The sequence below is a fragment of the Leopardus geoffroyi genome, chromosome B4 (assembly GCF_018350155.1).
Source record: "Leopardus geoffroyi isolate Oge1 chromosome B4, O.geoffroyi_Oge1_pat1.0, whole genome shotgun sequence".
NCBI lineage: Eukaryota > Metazoa > Chordata > Mammalia > Carnivora > Felidae > Leopardus > Leopardus geoffroyi.
In genome coordinates, this window is record NC_059341.1 from 112,613,716 (window position 1) to 112,638,799 (window position 25,084).

The 25,084-nt window shown below is 36.9% G+C and overlaps 1 long non-coding RNA gene across 1 annotated transcript; it reads left to right on the forward strand.

Moving 5' to 3' along the window:
* Window positions 1-318: 318 nt before the first annotated feature.
* On the forward strand, window positions 319-24,829 carry LOC123591230. The gene is made up of 3 exons (XR_006709175.1): window positions 319-433; window positions 1,157-1,279; window positions 24,668-24,829. It is a non-coding gene; the product is annotated as an uncharacterized LOC123591230 (long non-coding RNA).
* Window positions 24,830-25,084: the final 255 nt, after the last annotated feature.

Consider the following 25,084-nt stretch of genomic DNA (forward strand, 5'->3'; position numbering starts at 1 on the left):
GGAATTGTAGGAAGTGATTAATGGTGATACTTAGTCAACTACTTATTAACAAATGGTCAGTTCACAAGACCTCATTAAGTGTCCATTCTTTTCCCAGCCCTGTCCTAGGCAGGGCAAAAGATAAAGAAGTAAAAGGATTAGACCCTTCCTTGATAGGATTTACAGTCTAGCCAGATATCTTTATAACTAAGGAGTTTATAAGTTCTATGCTTTTTCTTCCTGCCTTCCTGTTTACTTTGTCACTCCCCTGGGTGCCTCTCACTAGTTTCCCTTCCCTGTCACCCATGATTCATCACTTCAGCCTTGCCTAATACTATGACGGGTTTTTACTGAGCTGCAAGACTGTGCAGGAGTAGAGAAGGCTTTGTAGATGAAGAGGACTAGCTTGAAATCCCATTTCTGACACTTGAATCTGTGGCCTTGGGGAAACTAGGTTAAGCCTCAGTTTCCTCATCCTTAAGACTGAGATAATAATACCCACCTTACATGTTTAATACAAGGATTAGAAATAATTTATACAATGTATATAAATTGTTCTGTGCATGGTAGATGTTTAATAATAAATGTTGCCAGAGGTACAATTACTGCAAATGTTAAGTGTTAGGTAGAGAAGCAACTAATATAAAATGGTTCAAATACCAGGAAATACGTTTGAAATGTCATTAGGGCAACAGGGCATTTGTGGTTGGACATAAATTTAGGTTGCTCTTGTCCATACATTATTTTTATTAACTAATACTCTTATGTATAGTTATTGCGGCCTCCACCTCCATTCCTCATACGAAAAGGAGAGGAATTAAGAAATAACAGTAATCTGCTCAGAGAAAATAACTATTGGTTCTCTCTTAGCAGCCTAGGAAAAAAGTGAATTATATTTTGTTTAATCATTCAACAAAACAATTATGGAGTCCATCCCAAGACTGAATGTGAAGGACAGTAGGGGCATGGAGGAACTAGGTGTTTGGTATGAGTTGGGGGTAGAAAGTGATGGAAATATGGCTAGAGACATAGGCAGCGGCCGGATCATCTGGGGAATTTTTGGCCATGTTCAAACTTTGGACTTTATGCTAGAAGCATATGAGAGATGTATCTTTTTTTTTTTTTTTTTTCTCGCTCTCTCTCTCTCTCTTTCCCTTTTTTTTTTTTTTCTTTTTAGGATGGATTGGAAGAAGCAAGAGTGAGGACACAGCAGCAGTTGAGAAGCAATCCAGCATTGATGGCAGTCCCCTTACTTAAGGGAGATGGAGAGAACCGGAAGAGCTCTGGAGCTATTTAGGAGGTATGAGCTCACAATCCCCAGGATCTGCCAAGACCAAACTTTTTTGGATTTAAGAATTTTTTGGATACTTCCAGAAAGGTAATATGATGCACATAAAATATGTTACATACTACTCTCTGGAAGGTCTGGGCAGTAATCAAGACATTTCTATTTCCACAGTAAAACATACAAATATTCACCATAAATGAGGTACATTAAAACTATTAATAACCTTCAATCATTTCAGGGCAGATTTTGTTGCCAAGTGAGTTGTGGAAAGTAGTTGCGTTTTTGGAGTCTTTTGCTTTGGAATTGTGGGTAAATAGTTGGAAGTTAATTATATAAAGTTGATAGAATAAGCAAAGGAGTGAGTTAAGATTGATATTCAGGTGTCTGTTTGGGGAATGAGGTGGATAGTGGTATCATTTGGATAGAGAGGAGACAAAGCAGGAAGTGCCCATTTGTGACCACAGGATGGGTTCAGTTTTGAGTATGAATTAGTGTATATATGGGACATTTAAGTAGACAGCCTTTCAAGAAGGGGATGGTCATCAGTGTCAAAAGCTACAAAGAGAGCACAAAAGATGAGTACTTATGTGGCTCTTGGGTTTAGTAACTAAAGGGCTGTTTGTGATCTGTGAAAGAACAATGTCAGTGGTGTGGCAGAAGAAATGAACCCAAATGTAGTGGATTGGGAAGTATGAGGAAAGTAGGAAAATAGAATGAGCAAATGCATAACCATCTTTATGTTTAATGCATATTCATTTGTCTTGATGGCTAAAATGGGATCCATCTTTTATGTCAATGGGCATTAGAGTTGGTAACTAGGTATATAAAGTATAAAAAGATAAATAAGCCATATACCTTGCTTTAGAAGTCTGCTACAGAAGACAAACCAAGAAAAAATAATATACTATACAATTAAATCTCTCAAAAGGAGGATTTTGTTTGCTGTTTTTTCCTTTTAAACCAGCAAGATAAATCTAGATTTATGTGGTATTCAAAAAACACACTCAGTCTCCATCCTTGAGTATTTTGATTAATCCTTGAGGGGGATTCAGAGATTGGCACATTTAATAAATTCCAAGGTGATTCTGATAAGAGGAGATGAATTAGATCTAGGAATATACACTTAGGAAACAGCCATAAAGAGGTGAAAATTTAAATTATGAGAGAGAGTGGAAAACACAGACAAGAGACTGAAGAGAGCTGAGAGCAGAACCTGTATTTGTCCTGTTTTACTGAAAAGAAATGGGAAGTGGGTATGAAATAAAAGCCATAGAAGGCATTGGGAATTACCAAGTGCCATGCCAATATGAGGTGACATTACTATCAAGACAAGAGAAGGACTGCAAAAACTGTTGAACTCCAGGAGGATTATTTAAAAAACATCTTCTGTTGTTTTTGTTTCTGACCACAAAAATATTACAGAAAAGTACAACAAAGAAAACAAAAACCTGTTGCTGTCCCACAATCCATGATAACCACTGTTCTTTAGTCAGTGGCTAAAGAACTACCTCTTGGCAAGCACTTCAAACCTCTGATGGAAAGAATAGCTATTTATTTAGGTTGATAATAGTTTCAGACTAAAAAGATACCTTAAAAATAAAATTTTAGAATGGATGGATTGTTTTTGAATGTTACATACAGCGAGAGGAGTTTGGAACCTTTCTGGGTGGAGCTTTAGCTCTTCTGAAAAGTTTTAGTGGAAACTATAGACCACGGGTTAGCAAACTAGGGCCTCTGGGCTAAATCCAGCCCACTGCTTATTTTGTAAGTAAAATTATATCGGACTATGTAGCCACGCCCATTTGTTTATGTAATGCCTATGGCTGCTTTCCTGCCACAACTGCAGAGTTGAGTATTTGTGACAGAGGCTATCTGGGCCATAAAGCCTAAAATATTCATGATGTGGCCTTTTACATAAAGGTTTGCCAATGCCTGGAATAGAATAGTATTTCCCAAATTATGTTCCAAAGCACATTAGTTTCCCATGAAATGTTAATAATCATTATTGAAAAAGGGCTCTGTATTCAAACAAGCTTGGAAAATGCTGGATTAAACAAAGTTAACCAAATTTCTTTACAGTTGGGTATCTGATAACATTTAACATGCACACTCATAATCAACAAGAGCAGAATATACTATATATAGCACTCCCCAAAATTATTTGGTCATAGAACCTTTTTTTTTTTTTTTTTTTTTTTCCTAGAAACATCATATGGTTTGTAAAATCTTCAGTTTGTCTGCTTAGGAGACTTTGCCAAGATCATAAAATGGCATAAATTTGAGGTCACTGGGTTTAATTCTAAAATGTCTGTACAGAAAGTCTACTTGGTTCCAAAAGTAAGAAAACCACCCTCTACTGGTCAGTCACTTGAGTTATCTTTGGGGCTGAAGCAAAATTCCCAAGAGTGCTATATAGAGGTGGAAGTAAGAGGAAGATATAGAAAGCCTCTGAGGTGGTAACTGGGGCACACCAGCTCTGAGAATTGCAAAGATCCCTGTCAGACCATAACTTTCTTGAGGGTGAGAGCATATCTTACGTACTTTGTATTCCCTCTGCCTTAGCCACTTAGAATCTCTTATAAGTAGCATTTGTTCAGCAATATCTGTTGAATGCATGTATGACGATTGATTTCAGGGTTGTCAAATACTCTCTTAAGGGATTAAAAAGAATAGCTTCACTAAAAGAATTTAGGATTTCTCCAAGGATCTAACCAAATTAATACAAATTACTAAACCAAGTATCACCATGTGATGAACTCTTGAAGTTGAGTCTCTTGCCACTAAATTAGCAGTGTAGCTAGCCATTGCATAACGTGGACCCTCAATTTCTTAATTAGTGAGAAAAACTATTTATTAAATGAGGGGTTTTATCCATAGTTCTAATCAAAAGCCAGAGCAAACAGCTAAAATTTTCTTAATAGTTAGGTCCCAGGGGTAAGCTCCCCAGTCCATTTAAAAATTAAACTCTCTCAAAAATGTTAACCACAGAAGATATGGTGGCAGAGTACATAATATACTTTCAAAGGACAGTGGATGCACCCTTTCTAAGAGTAAAACAAATCAGCAAGTTCTTAAAATTCAATAAAAATCCTAATAAGCCACCTGACTAGATTATGTTCCAACATAGGCTTCTCCTTGGAGAATATTCCTACCTGTTTTTTTGTCATATTCTACTTGAAAACTATAATACCCTGACCACAATGTTTTACTGTTACCAGAAATTTTTTCTAATCCAATGTACAATTAGTAGAAAAGAGGTGATGCAGCTAATATATCACACAGTTAGCAACACCTACATAGATAGACTGTATGCATAGAAAGATTTAAAAAATAACTTACTAGATATGCAGACTGCTATCTCTTTCCTATTAAACCAGGGATGAGTGGTACTATTTTATCTGGTGCTTGCTACCAATTGAAAACAAAAACAAAAACAACCCATCCCAGGAAGAAGAGAAGTTGGGTCAGTCACCTCGAAATTATAGAAATTTCTTAACAGTGCCAGAAGGCTGCTGATGAGAGGCACCTGGAGACCCAACTCCCACCGAGTCGCTGTGTATTTTCCGAGCATAGGGCCATAAGAAATCTGGCTCAAAGGACCCTCCTGACTCTGCAACAGGAGTGCAGTAGGGAAACCCCTGGCCCCAGGAACATGGTCTGCTGCATTGGGTCAGAGACCCCTGTTCACACCAGCCCAGTGTTCCTGGATACCTCAGTGCAGGTGCAGGAGGGAGGGGTGTGAACTGCATGTGCACCTGGTGCTGATTTGCCATCCAGGCTCCCTGGAATTGGTCTGCAGGTCTGAGCCATGTAGGAATATGCTGGGCCACAGGCTGGAACTTTTGGGGACACCCTGGGCTGCCAGGATTCCATCTTGCTCTGGAATGGAGTTACTAATTCCTTTGAAGCCAAATCTCACACCCTCTCAGGCCATTCTGGGCCTGAGCAGGGCTAGAAGAGATGGCAGACACCTGGGAATCATGCTTGCCCTACAGGTCCAAGTCCAATAAGGTCAGCAGGACCATATGACAGTATGATGGTAAAAGAAAAAAAAGAAGAAGAAATTTTTTATCATTTTCTCCTATGGACTAATACATAACTTAGACAAAGGCCAGGCAGCACACCTCTGAAATATATAAATGGATATATGTGCAATGACTTTCACCTCAACAGTAGGTAGGAAAGGTTCAAATGAAAGAAATTTGTTTAGTTTCTTTTACACATTCAGTGAATGCTCTTCTTAGAAGAGAAGAGGGGTGTGGGCTGGCAAAGTCCTTTCCCAATATCCTCATCCCCTCTTTGCCATTTTCCATTCATCCTGGATGAAGAAAGAAGGTAGATTTATTATTAGGAATTGAATATGACTATCACTCAATGTCATTTCATAGGAGGATCCTCTTTAGGATGGAGATCATATGTTTTCGATGTTCCAGGAAAGTATGGAGTTTACGTATTCTGTTCCACTGTCAGGAATGTGTTCTAGTTCTGGTTTAGGGAAAGAAGATCCAATTACCTTGGAAAGTTTCTAAGTACACAAGGCATCTGTGGATGCTAACAAGCCTTGGGCATGGAAGATTCCGAAAGGGAGCAGTGTTTTCCAGAGGTCTAAGACATTTGAAGAGGACATTTTTCATATATATGATTCTAAACTGTGTATTCTTGAATCGGTTTATTGTTTCAGTTATCAATGGATTGACTGACAGTTTCCATTTCATGAACGTTCAAGATGATGTTATTTGCAAACCCTCAAGGAGAGAGAGCTTTAGCGAAATGCATTTTTGATGTCCAAAACAATGCTGAACGAGAGCTGCTGTCCTAAATAGATCCTTGACCCTGTAATCAAGATTATCTGTTTTTTTTTCTTCCCTCTTGAGGCAATAGCTTGTATTTTGTCACGAAAAAACTGAGAACAATTAGAATGTTTTCTAGATTAGATACCAGGTATTGGAATACAGACGATGTCTGTTCTGGCAGACTATTTTTCCAATACTAAGTACAGTACAAAGTTTCTGATTTATAAGCCCTGCCTTCCCAGGTGTCAAACTGCTATCCTTGAAAACTCCCATCCTTGGAACCTGAGCACCATTTCAATGCTATCATGACATGTAGGCAAAGTTCCATTTCAAAGGTCAGTTTATAATGAGGCAGAAGAACCAACTTCTAGGAGGGTATAAAGTCCTCTTAGGGCCATATTCTGAAAGGAAACTTTCATTTACTTCTATTTCTTTTCCTGAATTTGGTTAACCAGGAAGTTAGGGGTTCTGGTCTCAAATATGAACCCAGCCTGAATTGGCTTTGGAGACTCCAGAGTACAGTCTGGGTTCAGGGGATGTAGCTGGCCTGTAGAGTATCGGGAGGAGGTGTCACAGATTTTGCCTTTACTCTGTGACCCACTTCTGATGATTTGGTTCATTTTCAAAAGAATTTTGAACTTGGGTTAATCATGGAGATTTTCATTCATTGGGTACCAGAGGCAATAAAACGTTTTAGAGCCAATGAAAATACCCAAGATCTGAAAAAAAGAAATTATAGACTAGAAAATAAGAGAGAGAAACCTCAAAATGAAACAATTTCAAAAAGAAAAAGAAAAATCCTTTTGCAGTTTAAAGAAAAAATGTATTTAGGATGAGATGTGGACTTGAATTAATGTTTGAAAGAATGTGGGACCCGGTGTCCAGAATAAGAGGGCCTGTGGCCTATGAAGCATTTAATATGGTCCTGAGCCCAGGGAATATCAAGGGCAAGCATTGTGATGTTCTTGGATTTCAATAAGCACTTGTATTTTTTTCTGGTTAAAAGTTTATTATTTCTGGTTTTGCCCCCTAGCAAGCGATGCTAGTACTATCCGATAGGATACAAAAGTTCAATTTCATGTGACTGCAGCTTAACAGTGTCTTGAAATTCCCACCATTGTTAGGCTGGGTGTGACCCGTCCAGCTAAACCTGCCTCTTTTATTAAGAGGATTGTCCTGTGTGACTTCAGAGAGGAATTTTGGCAAGACAAAAGTGCTGATTCTAATCCTGGTAGCAATCTCTGAGCTTTCAACAACTCTTTGTGTGGGTTCTCCCCTTCCCCCTTTTAAAACTTGCAATTAACCCTGGGTAAGGAGCCTTTTTATTGAAATTTACTTGAGGGACCCATAATTTAAATGTACATGGGAAACAACAAAGACAGAAACTAGGAGTTTTGCCAGGCACCTGGGAACAGCTCTGTATTATCACAGAATCTTCAAATTGGAAGGGACTTTAGAAACCTTCCAGCTCAGCCCCCACACTCTACAGATGAAGGAAGGAAGGTCCAGATGAGAAATGACTTACTCAAGGTCTTAGAGGTGATTTGTGGTAGAGAAGGGCTTAGCAAGCGGCCCCGGCTTCTTCTCTGACTCCATGCTGACTGAAAGTAGAAGGGAAAATAAAGTCCACTTTGGTATAGAAATGATTTTCTACTAAGATTAGAGGAGGATGAATCATTGGGATTTTTTTTTTTTTTTTTTTTTTTGAACAGTGATTCAGAGCAAACTGCACAGAGTATGCAAGATACAGGGAAACAATAGAATTTTGGGGTTGACCATTTATATCCTAGCTGTTTACCAAGTGCATAAAGGCATGGAGACTGGAGGTTTTGCCTGTTTAATAATTATGCTTGATCTTAGGATGTCCACAACCATTTACTGCTGGGTTGTACACCGTATGGTTTGTGAAGCCTCTATTTATTACCGTGGGTAGAATTCTCTTGCAAAACATTTTGCTAGGGGTATCTCCGTGGTGGATATGCTTCAGTCATTTACTCATTGCCAATAAGAATAGTGATAGCTGATATTACAATGCCATTCTACAGATGAAAAGCATTTTGTAGTATGAAATATTCTTGACAGATGAATGAATAAAGAAATGGATAATGAACACATGGTGTATATAAATATTGGAAATATACATAAATATTTATGTATACATTTATATATCGGAATATTATTCAGCCATAAAAAAGAAGGGCATCTTCCATTTGCAATAACATGACTGAATCTAGAGCATTACATTAAGTGAAATAAGTCAGACACTGAAAGACAAATATGCTGTGATTCCATTTTGTCGTGAGTACGTTATGAAGGTGCACACATGAGTTGTGTCTTTTCATACAGCTTTACTCAATCATAAAGCAAGGTTAACATAATTATTAAGCAGGTTCAGGATTTCAAACTCAATGACCTCTCACTACCCATTTAATTTGGCTTCTTACGTGTCACACAAGGCAAAGCACAATAAAAAAATCATACAACAAATATGATATAACAAGGGGTAGGAAGTTAGCAAAGCAAACTCAGAGTCAGTCTGTGAGTTGACACAAGGCCTTGGTCTAGTCCCAGGGCAGCTCTCGGTATGCACTGCTTATTATGTTCAAGCAATGGAGGATTTGTTTTGTTCAGAAATCAAGGGGCAGAGTCTTCAGTGGCAATAGCAGTTGTCTTTTTGATGTGGTCAGAAGTGAAATGATTAGTGTCTAGACACTGACGGTGTGCTGCAGAATCCTCCCCTTTAAAGGAATTTAGTCAGTCTTGCGCCATTGCAGACCTCCTCTGCTTCTGTTGCTTCTCAGTTCTGGGTGTTGTCAACCCGTGCAGGTTTGGGAAATATCTGGTCTTAGCTGCAGTGGCCTTGTGTCGCTGCTTGATGTGAGTGACTCCCTCTTGCTCTCTACACATTTGTAGGTGGCGTATGAAAATACACACACACACACACACACACCCCAAATTGAAACTGAACTTACAGTGACAGCAAATAGAATGGTGGTTACCAAGGGGTGGGGCATGAGGAAAAAGGAAAAAAAGAAAAAAAAGAAAAAAGACAGAAAGTAGAATGGTGGTTTCCAGAGGCTGGGGGGGGGGGGGTGTTATGGCGAGTTATTATTTAGTGGGTACTGAGTTTCAGTTTTGCAAGGTGAAAAGAGTTCTGGAGATGGAGGGTGGAGATGGTCGCACAACGATATGGATGTACATAACGCTGCTGACTGCACGCTTAAAATGATTAAGACAGAAAGTGTTATGTGATGTGTATTTTAACACAATGAAGAAATGTCATCCCACAGTTTTCCTATATTTAACGTTAATGTTTTTGTTTAAACTTTCCATTAGCAAAGCCCAAGAGTTGGCAAACTTTTAAAATTCTTCTCTTAAAGATAAAATAGTAATAGAGTAAACTTTCATTTTAGGAATCTCAGGGAAGGGTTTTAACATGTGGTTTCCAACTCACCTGTCTTGAGGCCATTTCACCATGTGGAAAGTTTGTAATCTAATGTTTTGTTCCAGTGGTTCTGCACTTTTCCCGTTAGATGTTAAATTGATCTGGATGCTGAACTTCTGTTTTCTAAAGCATATCTGAAATTTCAGGGATGAAAAGCCCTTAAATTCTCTGTAGGGACATCCTCCTGCTTTTGAGCCCCACCTGCTATTTAGGCAAGGAAAGTATAATTCAATGGAGGGAGATGTTACTCAGGACTAACAGTCTGCTTTTCAGAGATGTGATTTCCAAGATATTCATAGAATGCCTTCAAACTCTTGAGCAAAGCTTGGGGAGATGGATTTCATAAGAGGCAGAGTGTTTTCTTTAAAAAGCTCTGCAAAAAACCCAAATTATCTTTTACAGACTGGAAGATAACAGTTTAACCAAGGTAAAGAGCTATAAATGGTTATTTATCTATAACAGCTATTACTTTTGCACCAGGACATGATTTTCCACAAAGCTCAAGCCTGTTCCAGAGGACTTTCTGATTTCTTTCCATCGAATGCAAGTGCAGGGCTGTTTTTGCCAATGCTATAGTGCTTCCTTTTCAACAAACAACAGAGCAAAAGCCCCTGTTTTCCATGCTCTTGTCTCTGTGTCACTCTGCTTTTATGGCACAGTGGATGGCACCGTTGTCATTGTCTTTGTGTTTTTAAAAGTCACACTTTTTGGGGCGCCTGGGTGGCGCAGTCGGTTAAGCATCCGACTTCAGCCAGGTCACGATCTCCCGGTCCGGGAGTTCGAGCCCCACGTCAGGCTCTGGGCTGATGGCTCAGAGCCTGGAGCCTGTTTCCGATTCTGTGTCTCCCTCTCTCTCTGCCCCTCCACCGTTCATGCTCTGTCTCTCTCTGTCCCAAAAATAAATAAACGTTGAAAAAAAAAATTAAAAAAAAAAAAGTCACACTTTTTCTAAATGCTAGGTACTATCTAAATTTTAATTTGCTTCATATACTCAACTGAAATGATGAAATTAGTGTTACTGTGTTTTTGTTCCTAGGGGATGTAGGGTCCTTGTATAAGAGTATCTCTGTCTTTCTCTTTGAACTTAACTTTAATTTCCTCATTCAAAAAAATGGAAATAAGAATAATATTATTTCAGAGGTCACTGGGAAATAACATATGCTTAACAAAGTATATGTTAGTCTCCACTCTCTATAAATGAATGAAACAGTTTGTTCAATTGAAATCCATATTGGTTTAAGTTCAGTCCTCAATTGTGTATTTATTAATACCTTTTTTCTTCCTATAGACTCAACTTGAAAGTCTCATGGATACAGATGTTCACTATCTTTCTCCTTCTGTATGCCCACTATCAAGCAAGTCTAGGTTTTTAGTCTTGTTCTATATGTCATTTATAATTATCACCATGAAACACACTTTTATAATACCCCTTCACTCCCCATGCAATGGGAACTAAGTTAAAAATTTTGTGAAGTTTTTTTATGAAGCAATAAAAGAAAGTTATTCATAAAATAAAATAAGGTGGTGAAATCAAGAGACTTACTTATTTAAACTGTTTACAGCCATGCAAATAGAGATAAAATGGTTTGATAGAACACCTATTTTGAAGCAATAAAAACTTTAACCTGCTATTTGCACCCCAGATTAGGCCCCACCTAGAAGTAATGTGGAATAAAATGAATCAAATTTACCTGTTGACTCATAATCTGGGCAAGAGTTTTTCAGTCTTTCCTTTCCTGTAGTTTGCTGATTTCCCTAGAACACTTACCACCCTTCAGAGCAAGCAGGCTTCTATGGTAACCAGTCAACTAAATGGACCCTGTTGCCAGGAAAGGTACATGAAACAAAACCAAAACAAGGCAGACAGGAAGACAGGGGCTTCCCCAGTGGTTGAATTGAGAGATGTCAGGGGAAACATAAAAATACAATTATGAAATGGCTCAGTGCAATGTTTTAATATTGATAGTGACAATGAGAGTAGTAAATTATATATTAATATGTGGTTAAATGCTGCATCCTTTTTTTCCCCTTTAAGCACTTTGCTTTTGATCATGTATGCGCCAGTTTTTAAACACTGTTCAAGGACTAGCATCTATTAAGAACCAGTTTTTTCCAGGAATTTTACATTTATTTTTTAAATCCTTACAGCTACCTTCAAGGTAAATATTGTGATGCTGGTTTTACATCTTCTTCCAAACTCAGTTTAATCATCAGCTATCCCTGATGACTCTCTTCCCACTTAGGTCCCTCAACCACGTGGTCCAATAAAATCCCCTTTATAGCTCTTAATACATTCACAATTAGGCGATTAATGATAATACTTAAAGTTCACGCTCTCTGCTGGCTTGTAGAGTGGGAAGACCATGCCTGGTCACTGGCCTATCCCTAGAGTGTAGCATGGTACCTGGTGCACAATGAATGCTCACTGGACACCTGTGGAATGACTAACATGAAAACATCAAGGTTCAGGGACGTGGCTCAATTGTACACAGCTACTAACATCACAGCTAGAGGCCTTTCCACTAAACACTCTGCCTGGGATGTTCTTCTTGCCTTAAAAACTTGAAGTACATAGATATTCTCTACATTTGGGTATTAATCACTTTCAGTAGTCTAAAAGGGAGGAATAATATCCTTCCTCTATTTTAAAGATACCTAAAGTCACACGTATTCTTTAATAATAAGTAGGTTGATGATGATAATAATAGTAATAATAATAATAGTAATGACTTACATAAACATGACAGGACTGAGCTCCAAACTTTCAGTTGCATACCCTTTAGGCAAAAATTCCTCCAAACTTTTCCTTAGTGTATTTGGCTAATTAGAAAACAAAAAAAAGGTTTTCCAGTCAACTTATATCATAATCGTTTGTATATTTGTCAGGTTGTTGTTGTTGTTTTTCATTTGACAACAAGCATTTTGAGGGCAGTGACTTTATTGCCTTTGCTCTATATTCCCAGCTTAGATCCTTGTACTTACGTAGTAGCAACTCAATAAATACTTGTTAAATAAATGCATTCTGTTGCCAATACCCTATTACTGTATGTGCTAGTTAGTCTCTTTCCTCCTTTATCTATATATGTCAGAATAGTCCAAGTTATATTTGGTAACAACCTCAAAATTTCAGGTTATTTTCCACTCATGATGTCAGGAAGAGCTTTGTCTATTATCGTCACATAGGGACTAAAGCTGAAGGAGAATCTACTATCTAATGACACTGCCATCTAATCACTAAGCTGCAGAGTATACCACAGCAGGAGATGAGAAAGAGCTGGGGAGTCAAGCATAAGCCATGAAACACTGGATCCAGAGGGTAATTCACATTCCTTTGTCCAGCACTGTCATGTGGCCACACCTAACTTCAAGGGGGCAGGGAAATATCTAACAAAAAATAGAGGAGAATTAGATGTTGGTGAATATCAACAGCTCCTATCACATAACCATAATCTATGATCTCAGGCTTTGTGAAAGAGGGGGCAAGATGGCAGACAATAGGTCAAAGGAAAGATAAGAGAATGTCCAGAAAAAACAAAATATGGATGAAGTAGAGGAGAGAGAAAAATCTAAGCTGTAGGGTTGTTCTGACAGCGTTAGCTCCTAAGGTAGAATTAAGCCTTCAAAAAAACCAATCTTAACTTCTCAGTGCTTCTCTTGCTCGTCCACATGATTTGTTAGTAAAGTTGCTTGTTCTTATACCATTGTGAATCATGTTTCCTTGGGAAAGACAATCTCTAAGGTTTCCTGGATCATCTCTCATGCGTAAGGTATAGAAGAATAAAGAATACTGCCTTCAATTTGAGGTAGGTATAACAAATAGAAAATAAGGAACTGAGGTGTCTCTGACACTGGAATACATTATTACTCTCTTCCTCATCTTTCTGTAGCACTACTTAAAGTCTCTTACTATATCCTTCCTTGCTAGGTTAAACATCACAAAGGAAAGAATTATAGGCATCTTATTTATGGTTGCCTCCCAGAGCCCACAAACACAAATCACATACTTAGTGTTAAATAAATATTTTTTCATCGATGGCTTCAAAGGACAACTTTGGGGAATGAGCTTCAACACTTGCAACTAAACATTCATATCCTGAGGTGGGCCCTTTGGAGAATCACAGAAATACTGAAGTTGCCATTCATTTGATTAGCTATGTTTTAGGCAAGCAAGGAAGTCATTTTTGATCTTTGGATTCATCCTTGCCAAGATCTGCTCAGCCATTTTCTTTCCAGTTGGTGGTTTGGTATCCCAGCAGTATAGCTTATGGCTGGTAGTCAATTAGTTGTGAATTTATTTTTAATCTTTAGCAAATGTCCCTTGTGAACAAGCACAGGATGCATCATAATTATCATCAACTACTATCCTTTCAACTCCCCTGTGTGCCTGGCCAAGTACTATGCAAAACAGAGACAAAATGCAGTTTTAGTAAAAAGAGGCTGACAGAACAAATAACGATCATTCACTTTTTTCTGTATTAAAAATAATTTACATTGTGTGGAGGAGTGATTTTCTTATTTTCTGATAAAATGCTTGATGGTGGGGTAACATTTTAAAGAGGGTTACAAAAGAAAGAGGAACAATGATAGAGCATACAAACACCAACAGGTCCTTTGATAACTGTACAAGTTTAATAATTGGTAAATGATAACTGTCAGATGGTGACGATAATCTGTTGAAGAGAAGATAAAACGGACATTTTTGGTAACATATTAGTACTTATGTCTGGCCATTTAACTGTCCAATTGCTTTAAAACAGATCTTAAAAAGGTATTTGATTGCTAACATTATGAGGCTCTTTGACTCATTAAGAAATGAAGAAAAGGAATAGTTTGTTATGTACAGAAATCATTTCCTCATGACTCAATCAGGAACAAACATCCACCTGATTCTAAAAGAAATCCTTTGAAAATATACCTTACCATGATTGAAAATAGGATTTTCATGGCATTGACTTTAGCTGTGAGTCTCCAATTTGAAGTTTTAATGAAACCCATGTATTTGAGAATAAAAGGGTATTTGGTTTTTAACTAATTTTTAAATTTTGAATAGAGGATTATTTTTGCATTGTTCAGGGCACCTGTTTGCTTATTTTGTATGTAGACACCAACCAATTTACCTGTTTATGAGTATGATAAACTCAGTATCACAAAGGATATGTCTTAGACATAAACATCTGGGAAACATTAATAATTAGTATAAAAAGGAAGTGGCTTTAAAAAAGCAGCACCTCACTAATAAAGGGCTAGACCATCATCATTCCTTTCCCTTTCTTTACCTCCCTGAAAATAAGGGTCCTCTTTTGCTAAATGCATGGGAAATACCTATTGTTTCTTTTTCTGCTCCAGGAAAAGAATAGAACTGTACCTAACTGTATGTATCATATGAAGGACAGGCAATCCTGAGGTTGGCTCCATGGACAATTTTGAAACTCCAGAAAAGCCATGAAGATAATAAGGGACAAGGTTACTGTGTTTAACAGCCTTAGGAAAATAAAAGGATGAACAAACTTTCTTTCAACCTGAGAATGTAATAAAGAAATATTTAGACTCACTAGAATCTTGCATTTCCATATCTTTTTAAGTAGGAGACTCTGAGGTACACTTTTTTATGTGCAGTTGTGAGATTTGATACAGAACACAACGTTCTGTTATTTCAGAAATATGACTAAAAAGAGAGAGAAAAAGATATATTTAAAATAAAATAAAGAACACAGCCCAAAGCCATATAAAGTCAATGTGTGTGAATGTGAGCATATTTTTTAACTTTTTCCTTATATTACACTAGAGATGGCTGAAAGTCAGCTGCTGTGCTTGAGAGGGGCAGTGTCCTTGCTCTTGTATATGACTCTGAGGTCACCTTTTCCAATTTGTAAAGGGAGGATCTTTCTACCAGCTTCTTTTTTCTTCTCCCTTTGGGAAATGATGTAACATTCAGAAGCAGGAAGGAGCCTGGGAAGTCAGAAAGACCCAAGAGTTCTGGAATCTATCAGGCCTGGATTGGACTCTTAATCCTATCACCATTTCCTCCCCATGTGGCTTTGAGTCAGTCCCGTAGGCTCTCTGAGCCCCAATTTCCTTATCTATCAAATGGGACTAATATCTTTATTGCGCGAGTTCTGTGAGGATTAAATGACACAAAGTATGAACTATTTCTGATAGAATGACTTGATATCATATCTTGGCACCACGTGATCAATGGAGTTATATTTGCTCATTGATTCATTCATTTATTGACTCATTCATTTGACAAATATGAATTGAGCCCCTGCTATGTGCTAGCTGTTGAGCCTACAAAAGTAGCTTAGATAAACCTGGTCCTTGCCCTTACTGAGTTCAGAATTGTGGAAGTAAATGACAAACAGGTAAACAGTAATCACAAGACAGTAAGATGTACTAGGTTCTTATTTATTTTTTTTAATTAAAAAAACTTTTTAATGTTTATTTTTGAGGCGGGGGGAGGGACAGTGAGAGGGAGAATCCGAAGCAGACTCCAGGCTCTAGACTGTCAGCACAAAGCCAGACATGGGGCTTGAACTCATGGACTGTGAGATCATGACCTGAGCTGAAGTTGGACTCTTAACTGACTGAGCCACCCAGGTGTCCCAAGAGGCAGAAAATATTTAGTTGACTCTCTTTTTGTGACATCAGGAGTCATTTATACTCAATTAATGAACCATTATTTCATTACAATTTGCAAAATTTTGATAGTCTAATTTTATGATTTCTTCTTCACATATTAGCTGAAGCATTTTTATAAAGCAAAACTTTCTTTACTTACCATATTGATAGTTCAGTTCACATAGGAAAAGCGTGATTTTTTGCCTTTATTTATCAATGGTGATGAAATTAAAAATTTTTAATAGAATTATTAAATCCTCATGAATTTAAAATATTTGTTAACTTTCTTGCAATTTGTATAATTATTAATGCTCAAATTATCCCCCCTTTTTTGTGTGAAGAGGAGCAGAGGCCTCTTTATGTTGGCTACTGAGGCCTGCTGATATGACCCTTTGTAGTCTGTGACAGTTTCCTTGTTATTTAGTATATAGCAAGGAAACTTGTTTCCTGCCCCAGTCCTTTGAGTCCTTTGAGAATGGTATTTAGAGACCATAATCTGGATCTGGGAATACTAACGTGTGTGTATGTATGTGTGTGTGTGCGCACACACATTATATATATTCTAAGAAATACATATTTTTGAAAAAGCAAAATACATTATGAGTTCACACCAATACTCCCAGTTCAAATCTAGGAACACTGTTTTTTTAAAAATTTAATTTATTCTAGGGGTGCCTGGGTGGCTCAGTCGGTTGAGCACCCAACTTCGGCTCAGGTCATGATCTCACGGTTCATGGGTTCAAGCCCCGCGTCGGGCTCTGTGCTGACAGCTCAGAGCCTGGAGCCTGCTTCAGATTCTGTGTCTCCCTCTCTCTCTGCCCCTCCCCTGCTCACACTCTGTCCCTCAAAAATGAATAAACATTAAAAAACATTTAAAAAATTAATTTATTGTATCTTATACCTACCCTTCCTTTGTTCTGTGCTGAGAATACTGGTGCTCAAGGTCATTGGAAATAACTGAATTAGAAATGCTACATATCTTTTCATTTTTTTTATTCCACAGTATTAATAGTCTTAGATTAGTGATACTATTACTACCAGCATAATATGATCACCTGAAACTAGTAAACATTTTGTTTTGCAATTTTTTTTTGTCCTAAGGTACATTCTACTAGGGATACCAGCCAAACGATTGTGTTTTAAAGTCACTTAATACAGTCTTCTCTGTGTGGTCTTCCTAATTAACTGGATAAAGAATTACACTTATTTTATGTTTATGTATTTTTTTTTCAACGTTTATTTATTTTTGGGACAGAGAGAGACAGAGCATGAACAGGGGAGGGGCAGAGAGAGAGGGAGACACAGAATCGGAAACAGGCTCCAGGCTCTGAGCCATCAGCCCAGAGCCCGACGCGGGGCTCGAACTCACGGACCGCGAGATCGTGACCTGGCTGAAGTCGGATGCTTAACCGACTGCGCCACCCAGGCGCCCCTGTTTATGTATTTTTGATATTGCTTTAAAAATTGTTTTGTGATTAATAAAAACTATTCACATGGTTCTAAGTCAAATATCCTAAGCAAAAAAGGATTTAAAAAAGTTTAGTTTCTATTCCTGAACCTTCACCATTTAGATAATTATTTTTAATTTTATGTTTAATTCTTCTATTGTTTTTGTTGATATAAGCTAATATGTATGTATTAACATTCCCCCCCCCTTTTATCTTCTCTTTTTTTAAAATAAATAGGTGCACACACTACACAATTTTCCCCACCTTGCCTTTTTCACATAAGAATGTGTCTTTCCCTTATGGACCATTTTATTTGCTTCCTCTATTTCTTAAGCATATTTTTTTAGTATTTAGGATGATTTATCTTTTTATTGTAATACTTGCCTTTATATGAACAATTAGAAAAATAGCAATAGTCAACCAAGATGGCAATATAAGAAGCTCTTAAGTTTCCCTACTCCATCGACACACTGAATGTACCTCAGAAAGAAATCCAGAAACTAGCTGAATGACTACTACATATTAGGTGAATAAGAATAGACCCTCACTGAAATGGGTGGGAGAGGCTGAGACACACTCTCACCACAATGGAAAAACACTGAGCTTAAACTACATGTTAGACCAGATGAACCTAACTAACAGACACGTACAGAACATTCTATCCAATCACACTAGAATAAACATTCGCAAGTGCTCGTGAAACATTTTCCATTGTAGATCATATATAAGACCACAAAATAAGTCTTAATAAAGTTAAGAAAACTGAAATAATATCAAGCATATTTTGTGACCACACTGGCATGAAACTAGAAATCAATTACAAAAAGAAAAATGGACAATTCACAAATATGTGGGAATTAAACAATGTGCTCCTGAACAACTAATGGGTCAAAGAAGAAATCAAAAGAGAAATACAGCATCTTGACACAAATGAAAAGGAAAGCACACCATACCAAAACTTATGGGACACAGAAAAAGCAGTTCTAAGAGGGAAATTTATACCATTAACCTCCTACGTTAGGAAACAAAAAAGATCCCAAATAAATTACCCAATTTTACACCTCAGGGAACTCTCAAAAGAGGAACAAACTAGGCTGAAAGTTAATAGAAGGAAAGAAATAACAAAGATCAGAATGGAAAGAAATGAAGTAGAAACTAAAAAGACAATGGAAAGATCAATGAAACTAAGAGCTGGTTTTTTGAAAGGATAAACAAAATAGATAAATCTTTAGCTAGGCTGACAAAGAAAAACAGAGAAAAGACTCAAATAAAAGAAATTATAAATGAAAGAAGATGCATTACAACTAATAGCACACAAACACACAAGATCATATGATACTAGTCTGAACAATTATATGCCAACAAATTGGACAACGTAGAAAAAATGGGTAAGTGACTGGAAACATACAACCTATCAGGACTGAATCATGAAGAAATAGAAAATCTGAACAGCCCAATTACTAGTAAGGAGATTGAATCAGTAATCAAAACCTCTCAACAAAAAAGCCCAGGGTCAGATGGCTTTATTGGTAAATTCTACCAAACATTTAAAGAAGAATTAATTCCAATCTTTTTCAAATTCTTCCAAAAAATAGAAGGAAGGGAATACTTCCAAACTCACTTTACAATCCTAGCATTACTCTGATACCAAAGCCAGAAAAGGACACTATAAGAAAAGATAATTATAGGTAACATCTCTGATGAACATAGATGCAAAACCCTCAAGAAAATACTAGGGAAGCAAATTCAACAGTTTTTTAAGAGGATCATCCACCACAATTAAGTGGGATTGATTCCAGGAACTCAAGGATGATTCAACATCCACAAATCAATAAATATAATACACCATAATAACAAAATGAAGGATAAAAGTCATACAATCATCTCAATAAACGCAACTTTTTTTTGACAAAATTCAACATCTTTTATGATAAAAACACTCATCAAACTGTGTATAGAAGGAATGCACTTCAACATAATAAAGATCATGTATGACAAACTCACAGCTAATATCATCCTCTAAGGTCAGGAATAAGAAAAAAATGATCACTCATCACTTTTATTCAACATAATACTGGAAGTCTTTGCCAGATCAATTAGGCAAGAAAAAGTAATAAAAGCATCCAAATCAGAAAAGAAGAAAGAAAGTTGTTTCTATTGCAGATGACATGATATTATATATAGAAAGCCTCAAAGACCCCATCAAAAACTGTTAGAACTAATCAATTCAGTACACTTGCAGGATCCAAAGTCAACATAAAAACATTTATTGCCTTTCTATATACTAACAGTGAATATCAGAGACATTAAAAAAATAATCCTATTTACAGTAGCATCAAAAAGAATAAGATACTTATAAATAAATTTAACCAAGGAGGTGATAGATCTGTACACTGAAAACTATAAGAGATTGACGAAAGAAATTGAGAGATGCCAATAAATGGAAAGAGAGTCTGTGTTCATGGATTGAAAGAATTAATGTTGTTAAAATGTACACACTACCCAAAGCAATCTACAGATACAATACAATACCAACAAAAATTCAAATGGCATTTTCCACAGAAACAGAAAAAACAATTCTAAAATTTGTAGGGAACCACAAAAGACCCCAAATGGCCAAAGCAATCTTGAAAAAGAAGAAAGCTAGAGGCATCACACTACCTGATTTTAAAGTATATTATGAAGCTGTATTACTATATTATAAAGCTGTAGTAATCAAAACAGTATGGTTTGGCATAAAAACAGTCACACAAATCAATGGGACACAATGGAGAACACAGAAATAAACACATAATATATGGTCAAATAATTTTTGACAAAGGGCCCAAGAATATAATACAGGGAAAGGAAAGTTTCTTTAATACATGGTATTGGGAAAACTGAACAACCAAATGCAAAAGAATAAAACATCATACACAAAAATCAACTCAAAATGAATTAAAGACTTAAACCTTAGGCCTGACACCATAAAACTCTTACATGAAAATATAGGAGATAAGCTACTTGACGCTGGTCTTGGGAATTATTTAAAAAAAATTTTTTTTTTAACATTTATTCATTTTTAAGTGACAGAGAGAGACAGAGCATGAACGGGGAAGGGGCAGAGAGAGAGGGAGACACAGAATCCGAAGCAGGCTCCAGGCTCTGAGCTGTCAGCACAGAGCCCGACGCGGGGCTCGAACTCAAAAACTATGAGATCATGACCTGAGCCGAAGTCAGACGCTCAACCAACTGAGCCACCCAGGTGCCCCCGGAATGGTTTTTTTTTATTTGACACCAAAAGCAAAGGCAATAAATGCAAAAATAAACAAATAGAACTACATCAAACTAAAAAATCCCCACATCTGTACAGCAAAGAAAATTTAAAAAATGAGAAAACAACCTATGGAATAGGAGAAATTATTTGCAAACCTCATTTCCAAGAAGGGGCTAATATCCAAAATATACAAGAAACTTGTAACACAATAAAAAAATTAAAAATGAGAAAAAGACTTAGACATTAAAAAAAAAAGCAAAAAAAAAAAAAAAAAACAAAAAAAACATGCCCAGCAGGTACATGAAAAGGTGCTTAACATCACCTTTTTTATGCAAATAAAAATCATAGTGAGATATTACCTCATGCCTGTTAAGATGGCTATTATTAAATAGAAGATAATAAATGCTGGTGAGGATGTGGAGAATAAGGAACCCTTGTACACTTTTAGTGGGGATGAAAATATGCAGGTTCCTTAAGAAATTAAAAATATATGGGTGCCTGGGTGGCTAAATTGGCTGAGCATCTGGCTCTTGATTTTGGCTTGGGTCATGACTCTAGGGTTGTTGGGATTGGGCCCCATGTAGGGCTCCACACTGCACGTGGAGCCTGCTTGGGATCCTCTGTCTGTCTGTCTGTCTGTCTCTCTCCCACCCATCCCTCCCTCTGACCCCTGGCCCCTCTCCCCCCTCTCTAAAAATTAAAAAAAAAAAAATAAATTAAACAACTGTAGCTACCATATGACCTAGCAATCTGACTTTTGGGTATATATCCAAAGGAAATGAAATCATTATCTCAGATATCTGTACTCCCATATTTACTGCAGCATTATTTACAACAGTTAATTTATGGAAATAACCCAAATGTTTGTTGACTAATGAGTACATAGAGAAAATGTGATATAGAGTACATAGAGAAAATGTGATATATATTATCTCTTAAAGCCTTTAGTGTGTGTGTGTTTGTGTGTGTATACAATGGAATGTTACTCAGTCTTAAGAAGTAAATCCTGCCATTTAGGACAATATGGGTAAACCTGGAGGACATTATGCTAAATGAAATAACCATACAGCAAAATATAAATACTGCGTGATGTAACTTATATGTATAATCTAAAAAAGTTAAAGTAAAAAAGTTGAATTTGTAGAAACAGAGGTAGAAAAGTGGTTGCCAAGGGCTAGGGTGTGGGGGAATAGAGGTTGGTAAAAGTGTATAAACTTTCATTTATAAGTTAAATAAAGTCTAGGAATCTAATGTACAAAGTATAATATGGTAACTATAGTTGCTAACACTATATTCTATAATTGGAATTTGCTAAAAGAAGAAATTCAATGTTCTACCCCTCTCCTAAAAAAGGAAAATACGTGAGGTGATCAATGTGTTAATTGGCTCAATGGATGAGGAGGGAAATCCTTTCACAATGTACATATATCAAACCATTTTAAAAACCTTACAGTTATATGTGTCAATTATACTTCAATAAGGCTGAAAACAAAACAAAACAAAACAAAACAAAACAAAACAAAACATTCCTCTCCTCCTCTTGATTGTCTATGGAGTTCCTACTATTATATTCATAGGAGTTAGTGTTCTGCCTCTTTCAACAGCATTTGATTTGATTCATATCTTTTCTTCCCAATTAATAAGATAATCAGTAGGCTTATTCTACTTTTCATATGGTCTCCTCATTTTCCTCCCATTTTTGATAACTACTTAATCTATATTGTTAGAGCATGTATCAATTACATATATCAATACTATATTTTCTCATTTACAGCCTTCATTTTATTATATGACTACAAATATATAGCATGCTTTGTTCTCTTCAGCTTGGATTTTAGTTTTCAGGGGATAGCCTGTCACTTAGTTTCTTACAGACGTTTTGATATCTTTATTGGTATATATATTTTTAAGGGAAATTTTGGAGGATTAAAAACTATGCCACTACCTCTATCTTCTCAGAATTCTCAATATCACTTGAGTACTTAATGGTTTTCCCCTGACTGTTTATTTTACATGTGCTCTATTATTTTCAGTGCATGCTTCTGCAGGATGTGTTTTCTTTTTAAGGAAAGCGTATATAACATTACATCAGAAATGCTTATTGAAGCAGCATTTTATACTCACATTTGAACAGAGCATTTTGGAAGAAATAACAATGTTACAAAGTACTTTAAGCATTTATTCCTAAATAAAGTATTATTTCTGTATTTTTTCCAATTTACATTTCCCAAAGAGGATAAACATTAAATATGTAATTAGATGAAAGAAGAGACAGCAAGAAGAGAAAGAGGAGAAGTGATATTATACCAATAATCTGTGCTTTACTGATGACTTTAAACTTTGTCCAGATAAATTTATCAGTCCTTAGAAGAGTAATAAAACAGTGGATTTAGGATCATTAGTACTCATAATGAGATTTCTTCCTTTAAGCAAATCCCTTATTTTAGAAGAAAAGTAAAACGTTAACTCTTAGGAATCATTATGCAATAACTAGAAAGCAGTAAAATTTTACAGGAGTTGGTCCAAGTCCAGTGACTTTCTGGTTTGTGAAAAGTTCAGTGAAAATTGAGTAAATGGCTCACATAATGGGAAGTTTAAGTAATAAAAAGGCAGAGATGGAGAGATGAAGATACTCTGCCACCAGGACATAGTGCAGTTTTTGGTGATTGTTGCCTTAGATTCTAGTGTTATGCTTATTATAGGCAGCAGCAGAATATCATAATTATAAAGACGCACTTTTGGTGTTAAAAAAATAGAAAATCCATGATGGAAGGGTTTTGGGGCTTAAAAAGAACTTGGGAGATACTATTATATATAATGTTTTCTAATTATTTTCACCTTTGCTCTCTTGGTGCTTAGGAAGAAAACTCCAATAGAGTACTGTGAACTACCATATGTTAGGTTCTTACCACACGGCCAAGAGCTGGGTATGCTACATACATGTGTCTTATTTGGTCTTCCCACTTATAAAAGGCATAGGTGGGAAAGTGATGCATAAAGAAGTTAGGTGACTTGCTGAAGGTCGCAGAGCTAGTAAGTTGTGGAGCCTGGGTTTGAACTCAGGTCAGTCTGACTCTTGACCTGTACCCTTAGCTGCTGTGAGTGTGTTTAGAAAACCACATAGTTTACAGTGAAGGTAAAGCTTTTAAATGACTTCTATTCCTGTTCAAGCTAAGTTCCACGTAGGTAGCTGGGGGTGCATACACAATGAAGAAAATACCATTCTTTCCTGAGGATATAACAGTCTCTATTGAGTTGACACTCAGCAGAGAATCAACTCAGTTGCTCAGACGGCTCAGTTCAGCAAGCTCTTCTGAGTGCCATACAATGTACCAGGCTTCAGGGACATAAAAATGAGTGAGACACAGATTCAGCTCTTGGACTCAGTAGGGGGCAGGTTACATTAACAGATGTACATAAAACAAAATAGAAGCTCAATTCTAGAGAATTGCCAAGTTAATCTTCAAGTTGAGTCTGAGGAAGGTAGGTAGAGGGTGATGAGTGGTGGGAGGTGTCTAAGGGTGACCCACTCCTCTTGGTTTGCCCAGGACTTTCCCTCTTTTACTCCCAAAGTTCCCACATTCCAGGAAATGTCTCAGTCTTGAGAAAACTGAAATGGCTAGTCACATAGGTTTCTGCCGGTTTGGAGCATTAATGATTTCCCATTAAGGAACTAGTGAATCTCTAGTTAATCCTACCAGAAAAATCATGATTTATGATCATCACTCTAAAAATGATGGTTTTATTTCCTATAAGCAAGATTGTAATTAAGTGATCTTGATTTGCTGCCTTAGTCGAATTGTAAAGTCAACAAGTCCATTTTGCTTTCTTATTTGGTAGGAACCTATGCTGTCATCAAAGACTTTACCAAAGCCCAAGAGATGGAGGCAACATCATGTAGGCCCAGTAAAGGTAACAGGTACATACAGACTACTTGCAAGGGGGCAGACTGTTTAATGAATAAAGAGCTACGTTTGAGAAGCTCTGAGTTCAAAAGTCAACTGGCAGGGTTTCAACGAAACATCACCACTAGAACAGTCTTGGGTCTGCAATCATGTCCTACATCAGCAGGGTCACCAAGTTTAATGCACCCATTTACAGCTCATAGTGCATGGGGCATGTCATATGCTTCACCAAGGGCCCTCTTTTATTATTTTGAACTTATGGTGTTATTTTACTGTTTTATGACGAGGCCTATCTATCATATCACCACTGTAAAGATGTCTAGAAACTTGAAGCATTGCCTTTTAAGGTATT